This window comes from Pogoniulus pusillus, chromosome 9, assembly GCF_015220805.1.
Source record: "Pogoniulus pusillus isolate bPogPus1 chromosome 9, bPogPus1.pri, whole genome shotgun sequence".
NCBI classification, from domain to species: domain Eukaryota; kingdom Metazoa; phylum Chordata; class Aves; order Piciformes; family Lybiidae; genus Pogoniulus; species Pogoniulus pusillus.
The window spans coordinates 19529012-19549097 of record NC_087272.1 but is presented as its reverse complement, the minus strand read 5'-3'; the positions used below and the strand labels follow the sequence as shown (position 1 = coordinate 19549097).

The following is a 20086-nucleotide window of genomic DNA, read 5'->3' as shown; positions in this document are numbered from 1 at the left end:
TCTATGTTCTATGTACACGTGTTAATTTAAAAAATGGCAAAACAGGATTTCAATACAAGAGTTATGAACCTATACATACAACAAAAGAAACCAAACCAAACAAAACCCAAACAGTTCTGGATTTCTAAGTGATCTGAGCACATTTCACATCCCTTGCCTTCCACTGAACCCCCTGAATAAGTTTAAATAGCCAATTATTTTTCTGAAATGAATTCTGGCACACCTCCAGAATAATGCAAGAACATGTGCAGACATAGTTTGAGTTTTCCCCTGTTGCTCCATTTCCATTGTAGGATGACATTGAATACTGCTCTGACTCCAGAGTTTTCTCTCATGTTGTTCCAGCATATGCTTTTTTACTCAGACCTACGATAAAGTTGCAGATACTTGGTACATCAGAGATTTTTAGTTGGCCAAGGCTTGCATCCAGAGCTCTGTAGAGAGATTGCAGAAGCCTCTGGAACCCTCAGACCGCTAACTCTGTTCTCTGTCCATGAAGAGGCTGGTGAAGTGCTGAAATTGTTTTCCCTGAAGTTGTACAGTCTTTTTCCTCTGAAGTTTTAAAGACTTGACTGTATAAAGCCCTGAACAGTCTTGTCTGACTCTGTAGTTCAACCTCTTCTGAACATGAGGTTGGACTAGAGAGCTTCTGAGGTGAATCCTAATCCTACGTACTATGTAGTAAAAATTATAAAAAGCTCTCTGAAATGCAGCAGGGTAGAGGTGATCTGGCATGTCAAATGCTGTTAGCTTCATTCATCATGTGTTGTCATATCACAATGAGCTATAACATGATATATCTAAAGCCCAATTTGGTCTTTACTGGTTCCAATATACGTATTTTAAACTTATAAAAAAGGGATTTTGTAGAAATTTAACCTGCTAAGATTTCTGAATTTATAGGGACAACCTTACTTGGAAATTCTGACTCAGCTTTTACCAAAAGCAAAGAATAACATGTCACACATTGTGTAGGAATGATGAGTGTGTAGGACATGTTATGTTTTTCTTATTCATTACAATTCCACTGATCTCAAATGATTCTTTGACAATTGCAGGCCACCCACTCAACCTTAGACAAATCCACATTGATACAAAACATGATTAGTCAGTAGCTGTTTAGTGTAATGCTAATACTTAATTCCTTCCTAGAAGACTGCAATATACTAGGAAGACCAGCTATTATTCTCTCTTGAATGATTAAGCTGATTGGATCATTGATAAAATATAAGGTGACTGCAGATTCCAGTTCTATGTTTAGCCTTCATTTGGACATATGTTCATTTTCCAGAAAGTGGTTAAGAAGCAATGTGTACTTGTTGATTAGCAGATTTATTTAAATTCAATCAAAACCAATCAAATCCTGGGCTGCATCAAAAGAAGAGGGGCCAGCAGGTCAAGAGAGGTGATTCAGTCCCTCTACTCTGCTCTCATCAGACTGCACCTGATCTACTCTGTCCAGCTCCAGGGCCACCAACAAAAGAGGAAGATTGCAATGATAGAACAAGTCCAAAGGAGGGCCACAGGGATGATCATAGGGCTGGAGCACATCTCCATCCATTGAAGACAGGTTGAGAAAATTGGTGGTGGTCAACTCAGAGAAGAGAATGTTTGGAGGAGAGCTTAGAGCAGCTTTCCAGTAGTTGAAGTGGGCATATGGGAGAGCTGCAGAGAGACTTTATATGAAGTGACAGAATAAGGGGTAATGGTTTCAAACTAGAAGCAACTCAATTTAGATTATGCACTAGGAAGAAGTAGTGGGGTGATTATTTCTTCCTAGTGTCAAAGGAGGGTGATGAGGCACAGGACAACATCCAGCAAAGTAGTAGGGGCTTCAACCCTAGAAGTGTTCAAAGCTAGGTTGCACGGGGACTTGGGCCACCTGGTCTAGTGGAAGGTGCCCCTGCTGATGACAGGGGAGATGAAACTAGATGTTTTTTGAAGTTCTTTGCAATGCAAATCATTCTAGAGTTTTATGATATTCAAACAGTGCCTTGCCAGAATTATTGCCATAATATAAGATGGAAGATGCCTAGTCTAGCAAGGCAAATATTAAGTACTATGCATGCTGTCATGGAAAAGGAAGTGAGCTGTTCTCAAAGATTCATCTGCCTCTGGTTTTTATAACGCTATGACTATCAAACAAAATGTATGGATAGTAAACAGAAACTCAAGCAGGTCAGAATAAGAAGAACTATTTAAATTGAAAGATGAGGCTGGAGATTGAGCATACATGAATTTTTCATAGGTTTATAATGTTCCTTCCAACCTGAACTCTTCTGTGATTTGACAACTTTTAAGATTCCCATTTGAGAAGTTACATTGCTTCTTGATGGCTCTACCCAGCCTTTGCCTTTTACCTGAAAAAAAAACTTTGGAAAAGATATTGCTAGAACTATCAGCAACAGTGTGGTATTTTTTCAAGTTGAAAAATACAAACACTCAAATTTGAAAAAAATTGTGGGTGTTTAATTGGATGGTTTGCCAGGATTTTTTTTTTAAAGGAACTTAAGGGCACCAGTAACTGCAATGATGCAGACACAGTGGTTATCTCAATTAAGGTATGAGGTAGGTTTTCTGCAGAATTCTAACAGCTTAAGAGTAAATTTTCCCATAGTTAACATATTTTCTAATTTTATTTTTCCTAATGGAGATATGTTGGGAAGACACTCTTTTATTGATGTGGAACAAACAGTAAATGCAATGGGCTGAATCGAAGAAAACAGTTCTGGACTTCTCTCTGTAACTCCTCTTTGAAAAATACCCAATGCCTAAATTGCTCTTGTGCACCTCACTGCCTTCTCCGTCCCTGCTGAGCAGCTGCCTACTTTTTCTCTTTAGCCCACACCCAAGATAACTGGGAGTTCTCCCACAATGTTCTCTCTGCTGTTACTAGATGAACTTGGGCTAAGAAAACCTGGACTCTGGCTAGTGGCAACCAGTCCAGGCAGCAGCTGTAACCTCAAGGCCTGTTTACTGACTGCACAGCAGGTCATGGCTTGCCCCAGCAACAGGTGTCTAACTTTCTCTCTCTTGTAGCTGAAGCACTGAGACAATTCAATTTAACTACCAGTTTTGATGAAATTTATGGAAAAGCAGAGTTGGTGATTTTTTTTTCAGTGTATTTGGCAAGCCTTTGCAAAGATTTTCTGTAATGGCTGGGATCAAGTAAGACATTTTGAGTTACCTTTTATTCCTACCTTAGGCAGCAGATCTGAATTGTATCTTTGGGTCGTGACAAAATAATGTCATTGGAGGACTGCTGTCTTAGTCCTGACTCTTCTTATTGCTAACAGTAAAGGTCTCAGCTGATGAAAGGACAGAAATAGTTCTGTGCACTGATCTGCAGCCTACATGGAAGCTTGCTGTGACAAGAAAGGAGGTGGGAGGAAAGATGAGAGGGTTTTTCCAGCATGTAGACTTGTAGCATCTGAAAAGCAATTGTTTCCTGTAAGGGCTGTTCCAATGGACCTCTGAAGCAGTAGTCATGACAACCCCTCTGTGCTGGACCAGTAGCTCTAAGAGCACTGAGAGCTGAGTAAATTTATGCAAGACATTTGTGTACATTTGTCGAAGATTTGATTTTCTGTTCAAAAATTAAGTTTCTAGTATTTTAAACACAGTCAACCACATCAAGGTAAGGACATTATACATTTTTAATCTAGTCAGTGTAGCTCTAACCTTGTTTGAGTATTTTGCTGGCAGTGTATATTCTGATATTTGTCCAGACTGTTATTAATTGAAGCACCATTCAGACCTGTCAAGCAATGAGTAAAGATTCCAAATTGCAATTTTACTCAGCTTGTTTCTCGATGTGTCACTAGTTGTGACATTGTCTTCTGATGTCACTTGTTGGCAGACACCTTTCAGTATTGCCCAGAACTTCTGTAATGTGAACCTTCTGTAGATGTGAAGCCCTTGTTCTTATGACACCACGCCATGTGAAAATTACTGGTCTTGACACATGCAACCAACCTGAACAAAACTTGCCTCACTCCTCGAGAGAGGAACTGTCTTTAAAAAAGAAGCTCTGATGTAAATGCATAGAAAGTAGTTTTATTTTTCTTGTTATTGCAGATTTATGGTGAGAACAATTGTCTGAATTGACTATTTCTGATAATCCATTTATTTTACACTGCCCTTCTAGTATTTCTGGTTTGTGCAAAAAGTAATCAGGAAAAACCCTTCTGTATTTTATTTAACACTGGCCATTCCCACTGAGGGCAATAAAAATTGCAGTCTACTGTATAGTATCCACATTTCATTGCAAAAACAGTAAGCCAAATCCTTGAGAGAATATTGTATTTTTATGAGACATTTTTCACATCTTGTATTCTCTTAAGGTAAAATAATCATTATGTCTTCAGCATTTAATCATCTTTATCACCCAAAAGTAATTTATATTTAGCAAGAGTGTTTAATCACTCCATTGCTTGAAAAAGCAAATGGGATGTACAGTTTTATGCCTAGTCTGCCTGAAAATATTACTTGTAGTTATTCATATTGGCCAAAGAACAATCACTGAAATCTTCAGTTTCTGTTTTACTTTTATTTTCCTAATGTGGGAATCAAAGAAGGAAGTCAGCTAAATGTGATAAATGATGTGTCTCTGAAGCACATGCCTGTGTACCCTTGACACAAGACCAGGGTTAGAAACATGGTAAACTGGTGTTCTCGCCTTGTGTAACATTTGCATGGCAGCATAGCAAACTTAGAACAAAGAACTCAAAGTAGTCTGTGCCAAGATAGCCAACACCTCGCTGTTATCCAATAAGAATGTCAAAACCAGTATTTTATCCAATCACTGTATTCCATAACTTGTAGAGCTACCACAATTTGTAGAATGGCATTTAGAAAGACTGCTGCTATAGCAATCAATGGCTTTGGCTTCAACTACTATATGCACGTATTCTTGTGTCACTGTTATTTTGTCCATCACTAATTAATATATACAGTGACATCCTAATCCTCTATGACATTTTTACTGTACTCAGGAAATAGAAAACAATAGAAAATAATGTAATGGTTGAAACCTCTCTCTGTACAGCCAAAACCTGGGGAACATTCAGAGGTTCATCATCTTGCATATGAGATAAATACACAGCAAAGATGTTCATCTTCACATCTTCAGAACTCTTTTCTGTACTTAGGAAATATCTGAGTTGTGTTTGTAGTAGAGGTTTTGCCTTCAGATGTGTGGATTCTCCACTCCTGTATTCAGGTGGTAGCTGCATGGATTGGTTGGTTTGGAAATAGAAAATCTTAGTTGTCAACTGAAATAGAAGGTCATCTTTCATTCTGGAATAGAGAATTTCTAGGACCAAAGATTGGCTATGCTTCCTTATCTATTGGAACTTATGTAATGGTAAATCACTTGCTTTGACTGTTCCTTAGATGTTCCATGTGATAGTGATATTGACTGTAAAACCTGGCTGAGATGTATAGGAGGGGAAAATGCTAGAGAGGCATGCAGAAAGCGCCTGTTGGTTTTGCTCCTTTGTTAACCAAACATCTGTTAAAAATAGCGCAGATGAACAAAAAGCAAACTCAAAGTAGATTTCTCAGTTATAAACAAACTAATCTCTTTGTGTATGCTCATATATATATCAGTCAGTGTTTCTTCAGGATTCTCCTTGAATTTAGCATAGAACCTGCAGAAATTATGTAAAGGTTTTCCTGAATGATACTAGGTATTGACGTGCAGCAGAGGTTGACCAAGTAACATCTTTGGTTAATATTTATGTTGTAACAGCATAGAAGAACCTCATGTAGGAATAACTGATAGGTATTAAAATGGAATTCCTGTCAACAGTATTTTACAGACTAAGTACCAGTCTTAGGTATGGCAGGGATCAGCTCTATACCTGAAGCAGAACTTTAGCATTTTGTGCCATGAAACAAAACAAAACCCACCAACCCCCACGAAGAACTAAACACCACCTCCCCCCGCAACCAAACAACAGACCAAAACCAAAGTGTGCAGAATCGATGTCTCTACTGATAAAATCCAGATCCATCCTCCAGATATCACATGTAGATATCAGGGAATAACAGAAGGGATGTTCAACAGGAACTGTCATCATGGCATGTAGGCATCAGAGTTAGACTTTTGACTATTTGTTCCAAATTTGGAACTGTAATAGCCACTTTGATCATGGAAACTACAGTTGTACTCTCTTCATTTTTTATTCCTTCTTGTGGGAAGCCACAGTATACTTTAGGTTGTGTTGCAATAATGCAAGTCACATCTTCTTAGCATCAAAATTGTTTGTGGATTTTTTTCCTAACCTTTTTTTATTGACTGTGAATGAAATATTTTGATTTGATATAAAGCGTGGTAATATATTGGTGAGGCTGTGATGAATAAAGTATTTTACATGGAGTTAAATCTCAGCAGGCTTAAAGCTGTAGTCACTATGATTTTGATGAAAAATTATGTACACCTTCCTTGATTTTCCTCCCCCTCCCCCCTTTTCCTCCACAATGAACTTAGATGTGACATTTGCTAGCTGGACCCTCTACTCAGACTATGTCAAGGACTTTATTTACGACTGTGATTGAAAGCTCTTTCCTTTCTGCCTTAGGGCTTCTATGCATAATTTTGACAACTTGCTCTTTATCAAAGAAAATGTGTCAATCCTTAAAACTACTGCCTTCCTTATTTACTTGCAAGGTTCCAATATCAAGCTCCAAGAGGAAAGAAAAAGCCACATGAAAGAAAATTTCCGAAGTAATTTAAAGCCAAGGGTAGAAGGAATATATTTCTCAGGTCCTTACAAGCTTTGCTTAGCAATCCTGATTTGTCTTTCAGTTACAATTCCCTGAGTTTCCTTTGGGCTGTGCTGATGCAATATTCTCATTTCTCTACTTCATGTTCCACTTGTTTCTACACAAGCAAGGGAATCATTATTGTGCTTTATATACATATTGCCTTAAATCCATCAGACAGGCTACATATGTAGTGGCACTTGTCTCTGGTCTCTGCGCAGGACTCGTTGACTCAATTACACAGTTTTCAGCAAATTTAAGAGGAACCTTTTTGATCCTTAAAAATATTGCTTGGTCTGGAGCCCCAAACTCAGTGATACTGACAATGGTGTGATTAATGGACATCTGACTGCTTATTCTGTGGTCATAACTGAGGAAGATAAATGTTAAAGGATTCTTGAGATCTTTGAGAAAGCACTGATTTGTGCACTGAATTTTCACATATTTTATTGGAGGAATTTCTTTTGAGACAAGAATGTGTTCTTGAATGAGGGTAGCTTTTATTCTGAAATAGCTTCAAGATCTGGCAACCTGCACAGTATTGTAGGTGATATGTCATTTATCTGTAAAAAAGATAGCTTGACTACTTGAAAGTATTCTCAGCCACCAATGAACTGTGTGAATCAATTTACTGTATTTTTCAGAGCACAAGCAATGCAGAGTAAATTACCGCCTATGGAGGTCTGATCTGCTGTTGACTAGCTGCTTCAGATGCCCAAGCCTGTGGTTTATTTAAGCTCATTTTAAGTTCTTGACCTTCAAGCTGTGCTTAGAAAACAAGTTAACCGGGAGGCGTTTATGGGAGACTAAAGTGGGTGCTAAGAAGTGTTCTTTAAGAAAAAAAAGTTGTTGGTTTTTGGTTGGGTTTTTTTTTCTCTCTATCTTTTCTGCAGTGTGCCTTTCTTATGAAAGATCTGAGAAAGCAATGCATGTTTATTGGTTTTCATTTTGTTATTATGAGTTAATTTCAACAGATGTCCAAGCATCACTCGGCTTGGAATTTTAAAAAGTTAGATCAAAACACATATAAAGCTGAAATCAGTTTAAGGGAGGACTGACAGTTATATATGGTAATGACATTTTTTTCTTCATCTATTGAAGTCTAAAAAGTATATAGTGACTTTGATACATATCCAGAACTAGTAACATCAAGGAACGTTCTGTGTATGTATCATGCATATGATGTTACAGTCCTTGCTGGGAAAATGCATTAACAAAGAATGAAGTGCAGAGGACAGCTGCAGGAGTACAACTGCTTTGGCCTTTCCTAGATAGCAACACGTGGAAACTTAAGAGGCTGACTTGAAGAAAAATACTTGAGGATAGAGGCTAATAAAACTTTTAAAAGTTCCATTTTAAAGCTTGTCTCTTTCCCTTAGACATATGCCAGTCAAATCCTAAATTTATTGAAGAGTGTATTAGAATAATAACAAGTACCTGTGATTTTCTTTCATTTTTTTTTCAGTTATCTTCTTCAACAGCACACTAAATATTTTTCCATTGAAGGAGAAGTGGTGGAAAAGAGAAAGAATGCACTAGTTTACTACATGCAGTCTTATAAATGCTTGCTTTACTTTTCAAGTAGTATTGAATTAGGCTTCATGTTTTGAGGTTAGTTCAATAATACAAAATATGCTTCTGTCATCAGAAGGATAGGAGAGCTGTGGAATTTTCTGTAACCCAGGTCTGCTGGTGCAGCTGTATGCAGATGTTTCCTTATGTCTCTGTGTATCTATATGTGCTTATGTATGTTTCTCATTTTTCATGTTGCTCAAATTAAATTCTGAGACAATATCTCCTTTCCTTAAAAAAAAGTGTTTTGTTTCTAGTTCAGCTTAAAAACTCCAACAACTGTTGGATTAAATTCTGAAACATTTAATTTTTTTCTTATTTTGATTCTAATCTTCTCATAATAATTATTTTATATCCCCCTGTATTTCCAAACTGCATGAACTCAATCTTTCCAGTATTCTATATCACTGTTTGTTTATTTATTAGAAGGAATTCAAGGTTTGTCGTTAGCAAATGCTAACCATATTTTCTTGGTGATACAGTATGTAATTTTCATCAGTAGAAGGAAAACTCCGTAAAAGAATTGTTCTTTGAAAGCCTCCTACAGAGGGGCAGGATGGAGAATGACTTTTTTTTTTCCACAGAAGAATCAAGTCTCTGGCAGCTGACAAAGTAACAGTGCAAACCACGCAACGTCAAAGCCACAACACCCTCTCCTATCAGCATCGCTGTTGGTGCTGATCGCCTTTCTCTGGTCAATCTGTAGGCAGAGTATAAGTACTTGAATTCTCAGATATTTTCTGTTCTTCACACCTTCTCCTGGCTCAGGTGAAGTTATGGTGCAGAGCTATTATTTGCAGTCCTTTCTCATTGTCAGAGGCAAGTAAATTTTTAAGGTTATTCTTTTAGTGAGTCTATTTTCTTTAGCAATAAAGACTGTCTCTGGACAGGCAAACAAGTGCCAGGTCTAGGACAGAAACACTAATAATGAAAACATTTAAAACCAATTATATATAAATAATAATCTATATTCAGCTACCTAATGATTTTTTTTTTTTTATTGTGAGATGCAATTTTCACTCTTCCCTTTTCTCTCTTCTGTGGAGATTTAAAAAAACCAAACAATTACTAGCAATGGATTCTTTCAGTGATTCTCCCAGTCTTCACAGCTAAGTAAAGCACCTACAATGCAAACTGCTAAAACTGTGCAGTAAGCCATCTCTACTCGTTCTTTAAGTCTTTGTAGTGAGGTTATCAAGGGAGAAGAGAAAAATAGCCTCATGTCTTCTGAAGTGCAAACATTGCAACAAATTGACTTCTTATTGCCTGTTCTTCATCCACACACTTCTACTTGCTTATGGAACATAAGTGAGACGTAGCATCTTTCCTTGCAGGGATATTACCTGATTGTTGTAGCACACACGAAATTCTTCTAGTGTTTGCAAATAATTTTGTGTTCCTGAATTTATTCCTTCAAGAAGGCTAGCACTTGTCTGCTCTTTGTATGCTCAGAATGTCTAAAATGGATGTTTAACATTTCATATGTAATGCAAATAGAATTATAGACTCATGCACTGGAACCAGCTGCCCAGGGAGGCTGTGGAGTCTCCCTCTCTGAAGATAGGCAAGAAAGGTCTGGTTGCTTTCCAGTGTGAGCTGCTCTAGGTGACCCTGCGCTGGCAGGGGGCTGGACCAAATGATCTTTCGAGGTCCCTTCCAGCCCCGACATTCTATGATTCTGTGTCCCACTCTACAGCCATGAGCAAACCCTTCATTTACTCCATCACATGTACAACTCCTACAAATATATACAATGAGAAAAATTCCCTCCTGCTGCCCAGCCTGACAGCTTTTAAAACCTTGAAAGTATGAAGAGAGAACACCAGTCTCGACTCTGAAAATTGTATGCCAAGAAAAACACCAGTTCAGCTTATCTTCTGATTCCAGCTCTAGTTTACCACAGATGTTGCAAAAGATCAAATTCAGCCAGAGAACAAAAATATAGGTCTATGTTGTGAGGAAAAGAAAACAGGTTCCAGTTTTAGTTCAAAGCACAGAAAAGCACAAGATTTAAATCACTGCTGTATTTTCTTGCATGTTGTTTAGAACTGTTATTTTCACTACTTAGGTTCCTTTACACAGTAGGGGAATGTTATTGTTCGTTAATCCAAAATCTAGTCAGGGCTGTAGTATAATTAATCAGTGTCTGATGATAAAAGTAATTGCTATTTTTTGACTTTCCTACTTTGGTAGAACAGCTTTGGTAATTGTTACTGTTAACAGAGCAACAACCCTGTTCTCAGAAATCATTCGCTGAGGTATATCCTAGTTACAAAGATGCAGCTCTGGGTTACCTGAAGTGCCTACTAAAATGAGGTGAGAGAAGCACGTATAACTTACTGCTGAAAAATAAACTTACCAAACCAGTGTTAATGTGATATTCAGAATGTTTTTTTCCTTAAGTCTAACTTCAAACATTATGTTCCTGTTGATCAGTGACTCCCTGTTTTCATGATATAACACTTCAGCTATTCTCTGTTTATTACTTAGTGAACAGAATTACTTCACAGAAGGAATATAAGCATAGACGTAACTATACTGAAGCTGAATTTCTAAGATACAGATATCCCTGTATTTTCTGAATTGGTAAAACTCACTGCACCATATTGATACTGAAGTTCTATAAGCCCAGCTTTATTATTTAGCTGGTGATGGGAAGGAAATCACCTCTTTTATTTGTGTAAAAGAAATACATTAATCATCAGGTAGATATTGCTGTGTAAGTCTTTTGGTGGAACAGGATAGGTAAACACATTCAAAACATTGAAGGGGACTCTCAAAGAAAGAAATATGAACTTTTCTCTCCAAAGATTTCATAATGCTGACAAAACAGGTGTTGGGGGTTTTGGGTGGTGGGGTTCTGTTTGCTTGTTTCTTTCTCCTGGGTTCTCATTTGCAAAACAGAAATCAGAACTAGGCTTGCTTAATAACTTTTAGAGCTAGATTTTTAAAAGAGTACAAAATTCTGGAAATCTTTCCTTTCAAGAACATGGTGGAAGAAGGGCTTAGAAATTCCTGCAAAATGAATCCTAAACTTGTGTAGAGGATTCTGGGTGTTTGGTTACCAAGGAAGCAGACCCTTAGGAAAACATACCACTTTGCAGTCTATTTTAATAAACTGTCAATCATTGCTAAATGCCTTTGTGTGGCAACATTTTCATTCTGTGGTGCAGGAAGAAAATAAATACCTGCAAGTGAATGGCATCTTAAAACACAGTGAAAGCTTCCACCTTCCCTTGAAACTGTGCAAAATGATTGTGCATCAAGAGGTTCTGTCAGATTTTAATCTTTCTCTCTTGCTCGTGACTTATGAAGAAACTGTAATAATTCATGCCGAGTTTTGTGTGCCATTCAGTGGAGTCCAGGATGTCTTACAAATTGCCTTTCTGCATCTGTCATAGATACATGCTGAATAGATTTTAAAATAAGAGTACTAGTTGTCATGGGCTGAGTTGAATCTGTTGCTGTTACTCATATCATGCTGCAGTCATGCCAGCTTCAAAATGAAAGTGCTGGCTGGAGCAAAGTATTATGGTGCCTGAAGTTCAGGCTGTAATACGGGAGGATTCCTTTTCCAGTTGTTGCTTCTGGATTCTGGGTCTCAAATGCTGGTATGGCTGCAAGAGAGGTGGTGCTCTGGTTTAGGTTTTCTGGTTTGGTTGTTTGGGTGTGTTTGTTTGTTTTTGCAACAATTGAAAAGTACTGGTGCAACTACAGAATCCAAGAATGTAGCTTTGAGTACTCATATGAATGCTGTTACTCCATAATATGCAATTTAAGTTTCTGCCACAGATTGTGGATCAGCATAACTTACAGGTGTATAGTACCTTGTTCTAAAATCACACCAGAAGAAATAAAATCTAGCACGTGGATGTTTTGAAGTAATGCTCAAATGTATAGACAAATGTTCATTTTGCAGGCTTTAGTTCCTAAATATGAATACTTGAGATAAATAAGGCACTTGTAACAGTATTCTTTCTTAAGATCCGAAAGGTTTCTACACAAAAGATAACAAAATAGCTACTATTAAGGATATTATCTATCAACATCTTTTGTTGATAGTTTGAATACACGTCCTTTATGCTTTTCCTGCATTGAAAAAGGCATAGAAAAGGAAAAGGTATCTGAAGATAACTCATATTAGGATTATTCTGTATGTTCTGAGACATTTGGCATTGGTAAACTGTCTTTGACAGGACTTTCTTACTTGGTTTAGTTTGTGTGGTTTAGTTGTGGCATTATGTGGCTAGCACATTCAGTTACTCAAAGCATTTATTTCTCTATTTGTTTTACGCTTAATAAGTTAGTGTACAGGTTAGGTAACTTGATTTTTAAGAAAGCAATAACATCTGACCATATTTTTTACCATTCTTGGCAGTGTCTAGCAATTTTGGAAGCAAACTTTGGTGTATGCATTTCTGCAGTCTTAAAAAGCCTTGGCATTCTTGGCTCTATCGTGCTCTTTGCTTTTAAATTATTAAGAAAAATATTACTGAACAAGCTACAATTAGTCCAAATGGATTAAATATAAATTATAGCTCCTAACAAAGATCTAGAGTATATAATTATTAGAGGGTATATAGTAATTAGATGGTATATATCCGGTAATAATATGGTATGTAATAATCAGGTGGTATATTATCCAGTAATAATAAGGCTATATAGCTCAAGAAGTATAGTTACAGGAAAATGCTTGTTATGATGGAAGTTCAGGAATGCAGCTCTTCTTACTAGTAAGGGTAAGCTGCCTCTTTATGGAGCAATACCAGGCAAAAATCCATCAAGGATTTACACTCCCATGAAATACTCTTTTGCAGGATAAATATCTTCTGTCCTGAAAGTACTATTGAAAATGGCTGTCAGAGTGCCATATAGTATAAACCCCAAAATTTACTCAAACTATCAAAACAAATTATCACAGTAAGAATGTTCACAGGGAGCAGACAAAATGAGATTTTTTTTCAGAATAATCTATGCAAAAGGCTCAAACTAAGGGAATGTTAAAAGTACTGGAAAAAACACACCTATATTTCCTGGACCTTGTAGAACTGATCAGGATGACATCAAAGGATCCTAAAAAAGGGATGAGATTTTTTTTTTTCCTCTGGTGTAATGGAAGAGACAGAAATCTAGGAGGGATGAGAGGCTCACAAGCCTGGAAGCATCCCTTCTTGGCAGGAATCAAGGTATCTGGGAGCCAGCATGCAGGCAGAGGGGTTTTGCCTTAAAGGCCCTCAGTGTGTCTTGGGAATTCAGAACATTTCCTCTGTACTCCTAGATAAGAATCTATTCTGTAAGGATTTCTGTCTCCTATATATTTCCTACATGGCAGATCTGATCAGAATGTCTGTACAAGAAATGAATATAGCAGATATTCACATGTACTGAATTCACAAGATGAATGGGAACAAATTTTGAAAGACATCTAAGACAGTTCATAGATGTTTTTGCAGCTGGTTTGTTAACAAAGAACTCAGTACAATTGTTTTGTTTTCTTTGTGTTTGCTATTCAGCAGCAATATTTAGCTGATGACTTTGCAGGCATATCCATGACAGTTACCTATTTTTTTTCCCTTGCACACTTGCCATGTATATCAATTGTAATTTTCAGGTGTTGCTAGTTTCTTTCTAAAGGATAATCTAGTCCTGTGGTCATGTCTGGGTGTGATCATTATCATAGAATCACAGAATCAGCCAGGTTGGAAGAGACCTCCAAGATCATCCAGTCTAACCTGAATAAATGAGTTTTATTTCAACAGTTAATCAAGTCTTTGTCAACCCGTCTTTTGTAGGAGAGTCAGAGGCAGAACTCAGAACAACAAACTGGCAACTGTCATTTGGTAACAAAGCCAGAAAAAAAATTAGTCAGTGGCTAAATCCAGAGGAATACAATACCAAAACCTTCTAGAAATTCACAGTAAAACCTCAATGAAGGACATTAATGTTCTAAGCACTGACTCAAATATCTCTTCTCTTTTAGATTCTCAAAGTTCATACAGGTTACAGATAATAAATGTGTCTCCTTTGCATAGATATGGCAGTGAAAATAGATAAATGATACATTGTATGGCTACTGGTTTTGAAGAATTTTTAACATCCTTCATTTTGAAAGACTCTTTTCGGCTAATACTCTTTAGAATTGCCACAGTTTGAATGTTGGTATCTATGCTGTAAGATCCCAGCTAGTATAGATGAACAGTTCTCAGCTATTGCTTAGATATATTTCAATTTTTTTCACTTGCCAAACGGTCCTACATTCATTTTAGCTAGTTTTTGGCAGACAGATTTGATCAGCTATCAACCTACAATCATCACTTTTGGCAGTAATCAAAGACTTTGCCAGTGATTTAATACCAGTCGTTCTTGTATTTTAGAATTTACTGGATGGTAGCTGTCCAAAAGGATGTTCCAGAAACCTGCAAGTGAATTATTTTGATACGCTGCTTTGGCCCAGTGCAGATGATACATATAGTGTGGGAACTGACAGATGTGAATGAGAAGGCATAACTGAGCTTGCCAGATACTTTAGAGCTTTCTACACAGTAGAGATAAACGTGTCAATTTTTAACACCTAGACTAGAAACCAGGCAGATAGTTAATGTCCTTACAAACAATGTAGGGTTGGTACAAGTGGGTTTCATTTAGATAAACCTATTGCTTACCTCAACAACATCACTGAATTTTTAGTATCAGTTTTCACCCAGTGTTAAATGGAATAATAAAAAAAATTGCAGTAGGATGCTTTTACCAGAATTTTTTTCTGCTTGTTTTTAATTTAGGATGGAGAAAACTTTCCAAATCAAAGAGAAGCTAAACATCTTTCTATGAGAATGCCAAGAAAAAAAAAGACTATTTCCTGCATCTGATGTTATCAGGTTAGTTTACAGACTATTTGGTATTCTTGGGGTAAAGGTTTTATCATATTATGTCCAATTTAACCTTGCAGTGTCTTCTGGCAAAGTGCTTACAAGTAACCATCTCAATAGACAACATTTTTACACCTACTTCTGTGACACCTAATTCTATAGAGTTTATACCGGGCCCTTAGGCATCAGCCTATGCAGTTTGGGCAGTGAAGGAAGGGTATTAACAGTGGTGTTACCTACTCCTAAATTCTAGTGCTTAGATCTGCACTGTTACCTGGGCCAAATCTGTCTGAAACGTGCTCAACTTTGGTGTAGATACTTACTGTAGGAATTTCATCCAGAATAAAATATCGTTCAAAAGCAGCATGGTGAAAATTGAAGATTCCTGAGCTGTAGGTCAAAACACTCCTACAATTTTTGGAAGACCTTATCATCATGTTGTAATATGTAAAATGTAGCTACAAAGAAGATGGAGACTCCCTTGTCACAAGGAGTCACATGGGAAAGACAAAGAGTAATGGGTAGAAGTTATCCCTGGGGAGAGTCCAATTAGACATAAGTGATTCATATTTCCCAATATCCATTGGAGTAATACCAGCAGGGGAGTGTTGGGAAGCCCAACATTGCACACTTTTAAGATTTGTCTGGTCAAGATGCTGGGCCTTCCTATCTAGACTGTGCTTTTCACAAGAAAGTTTGAACCAAAACATCCTTGAGGTCCCTTCTGACCTTGTATTCTAGGATTTCATTGATTTTGGAGATGGGAAGACATTTGCTGTTATTATTACTGGTTTATGAAAAACCTGTAGCCAGATAGAGTGGGTTTCAGATTTTTTTGTTTGTTTGTTTGTTTTGGGTGTTTTTTTTGGGGGGGGTATTTTTTTTTGCATTTTAACAACCATGAATGCTAGCACTGTAATGTAATATTGCAGTCACTTAAGCTTAAGTCAGAAGTTGATATCTAGAAAAGATAATTATTGACTTACACGCAGACTGCTCTAAACCAAGCCGTTTATGCCAGTATACATGCTATTACTTCTTTAATAGTTACCATGGTAGGCAAGAGATACTGCCCAGCATCCTCCACTTCTTGAATTTTTCTTACAGCAGAAATAGAAAACTTTTCTGAAGGATTTTTTTTTCTTTAAAAATGTTCTACACTAACAGGAAGCAGTTATAAAAGTGCTTGAAAACCAAAGTGGTCACTGAGTTACCTGTAAACAGACCTACTGTCAAAATACTTTGAAGATAACTCACTTGATTTAAGGGTTAAACTCAGGAGTTGTTTTACATTCTAGCTTATAGTATGGTTCATGAGACATGGAATAAACTACAAAGGGCAAAATTTTCTCTTTTGAAAATTTAATAGATATTGTCAACTGGTGGTCTCAAGTGATTGGAGGAAGGAAATAATCTATATCGTTGTGTCATAAAGTCATAGTAATGCTCTTCTTCCTCTTGGATGTATAAAAGCAGTTTGGCACCTAATATAACTGCAGTCAGTGCTCTGGCCTGCAAATTTTCTGTCAACAGGCATTAAGAAAAGTTCATAAACAGCCTCTATTCCACCAGCTGCAACATGAACTGAGTTGCAGAATTTTTCTTCTCATAAAGATGAGTGATGGTGCCAGTAAAAGTCTGGCAACTTTATGTCAAGTTAGACCACTTCATTTAACAGAGTGTTTGCTTTCCTTTACCCTGGGAAGCAGCTTTTGACAGCTGAGTTTTCCAGTTGTGTATTTCATGTATTAGTATTAGAGAAGGGTTAGTTAAAGATAATCTGTTTCCCAAGATGGTCTGTACCATCAGATCACTGAAACTCAAACATCAACATTGATCATAACTCTGTTTTTCTTGGCAAAAAACCAAGGCCCTGAAAAAATACCCACAATTATGCATATCTTGAATAAACTGGCTATATCAGTGTATGCACCTATTCCTCACAAATCTTGTGAGAAAAAGATTTCCTGTCATCTGTGCCTAGTAAAATTGTCAGATGGTTCTGTAAAGTAGGTTATAGATTACTCTAAAGTAAATAAAGCTGAGGTTGCAGAATCCAATCAATAAATGTCAAATTCTTCAGATCAGTTTGGAATGACCTAAACAAAATTAATTACCAACCTCATTAGTTCATGTGATCTTAGGAGTGTTGTCTCCATGACAATGCAGTTTTTGATTAATTAGTATGCTAAATAGATTTGATAGAAATACAGCGTTTTGACTGGTTTGTATTGATACTGTGGTAGTGGCTGATGCCACTGTGTGGTTTCAAATTGCTCAGTGGGCTAACAGTCAAGCAATAAATAATTCTGTGTGAGGTATCTGTCACTTTGATGTGATTAGACACCATTCAATAAAAACGGACAAACAGCAGTTTTGAGGGAAGTAACGTAGTACAAAAATGTTTTGCCACGGCATACGTTCTGCTTTCAAACACTGGCAACATAATGATGGGGGAGCAAAAAATGCATATTGAGGAGTGATGGAATTGTGGTTGATATGAAATACTAGTTAAGTAATCGTCACATAGTTTATGAACCTTTTGTGTTGATTGAGGATTTTTTAGTTACCTTGATAGTCTATTTACTCCTTCAGTTACTGCCTGAAATCATACTTTTGGCCACGTGAAAAGTACAGGATGCTAACCTCATGTGGTGGTGGTTTGGGGATAACATTTGCTATATTTTAACAAGAAATCCTGTTTTGATGGATTTGCCTGTGGAAACTGATGGAGTGTCTATCTGTCATTCTGGGACCTTGTCTTCCATCTAAATGACAGCCTGTTGTTCATCGTCTCAGCTAGATTTATTCCCAAGGGAAAACCCTAACATAGGTACATGATGTGGAGCAAAAGAATCAGGAAAGAATGAGGACAGCAGTACACTTAAGAGTCTTGTTCCATCACTATCACACAGTATCACAGTATCACAGTATCACAGTATCACCAAGGTTGGAAGAGACCTCACAGATCATCAAGTCCAACCCTTTACCACAGTGCCCAAGGCTAGACCATGGCACCAAGTGCCACATCCAACCTTGCCTTGAACTGCCCCAGGGACGACGACTCCACCACCTCCCCAGGCAGCCCATTCCAGTGCCTAATGACTCTCTCAGTGAAGAACTTTCTCCTCACCTCGAGCCGAAATTTCCCCTGGCGCAGCCTGAGGCTGTGTCCTCTTGTTCTGGAGCTGGCCACCTGAGAGAAGAGAGCAACCTCCTCCTGGCCACAACCACCCCTCAGGTAGTTGTAGACAGCAATAAGGTCACCCCTGAGCCTCCTCTTCTCCAGGCTAAACAACCCCAGCTCCCTAAGCCTCTCCTCGTAGGGCTTGTGCTCAAGGCCTCTCACCAGCCTCGTCGCCCTTCTCTGGACACGCTCAAGCATCTCAGTGTCCTTCCTAAACTAGATTATGTTAAGGGAAAAAAAAAAGGAAATAACTCTTAAATGTGATTCTGCAGCCAAAATGATACTTCTCCTCCTCCATACCATCTGCAACATCTCAGATTCAGGCTGTTTTGAGTTACAGAAATCTGAATTGGCTATCTCAGCTAGTACTTGTTTTGAGGTCCTTAAATTGTAACAAAACCTCTCACTTCTACAGATAAAAAATTATAAAAATAAGCAACAAAAGTTGGCTTTCAAGATGTCTGAGGAGGGTGGAAATACTCTGCTAGAATTTCAGTTGGTCAAAGTAGAAGTTGTAAATGCACTGGAGTAGCAAATGTTTTTGTAGAAATTTTGTCTTACAGCCCATGTTCTTGACTCTCAATTTTGGCTAGTAAAAATAAACAAGAGGAAGTTAAGCCCTTTGCCCAGACAAGAGATAATACTTATCCAATGTAATCTGTTGTGTGAACTGTCAGCAGTAGGTACACGTATGCATGCATCTTCCTGTTAAAAACAAACAAACGAAAACCCAAAACCAACCAAAAAACCAAAACACCCACAGCATTGTAAGGTGTCTTAAATAACTTCTACTGGGGGCTAGACCTCCTTGTACTTGCTGTGAAGTAAGGCCATGGTGTTGCAGTCTGGACTGTTCCTTAATGCTATACACATTAACACATTCAACATATTTTAGAACTTTTTATTATTTCCTTTTGTCATTGACAGATGCTTAAGCTGATTGGCCTTATCATAGCCTCTCTTTGCGTGCTGCAGTACAGCCTGGCACTGCCAGGGCTCTTTACTGCCTTGGGGAGACCTCTTATTTTTTCCCTCCACATCACACTGGCAAAATCTCCCCATAAACACAAAATACAAATATGGAAAACAATGCAACCTCATTTTGTGTCTAGAAAACTTTAAACAATGGCTAAAATATTAAGTTACGCAGTTTAACTACAACCATACAAATTACTAACTGTATGCTGTGTAAAAATATGAAGTGTCTTTTTATGGAAGACTGGACTGGTTGTAGCTTTAGTCGAACACCTATACGGTACTCCGTGAGAGTCATTGCTAAATATCTGGATCACATTTCTGCTGGTCTTTAATCCTTTCCTCTTGCCATCATCTATGGCATCATCTATCCTGTGATGCAGATTTGATCCAGCAAGTTTAGTGCTAGGGCTCCAAATTCATAGTTATCCGCACATGTGTACATGTAGTCCAGGTACCAAACACTGTTACAATGACAGTTGCACTATGGAACTGAAGTACAGCATGGAAAACAGGCAAAGATGTTGTAAGTGTTGACATAATTTCATCCATTATAGTAGATAGTACAAATAGATATGTAGTGCATAGAATTTTTCATTAGATCATGCTACAATCAGCGCTTAAAACATCCAGTTGCTGCATTGGACAAATCAGAACGTGCCACAGCAAGAGTTTCATCCTGAAGGTCACTTCTCTTTCTTCCTTACTAAAGATTTTC

General features: G+C 37.6%; 1 protein-coding gene across 2 annotated transcripts in view; it reads left to right on the top strand.

Moving 5' to 3' along the window:
* MARCHF1 (membrane associated ring-CH-type finger 1) overlaps positions 1-20086 on the top strand; it is a 255582-nt gene that overhangs the window by 14949 nt on the left and 220547 nt on the right. For both annotated transcript variants that reach the window (XM_064148762.1, XM_064148761.1), the window contains exon 2: positions 15120-15215. The gene's annotated coding sequence lies outside the window, so the exon portion shown is untranslated. The remainder of the gene's footprint in view (positions 1-15119; positions 15216-20086) is intronic.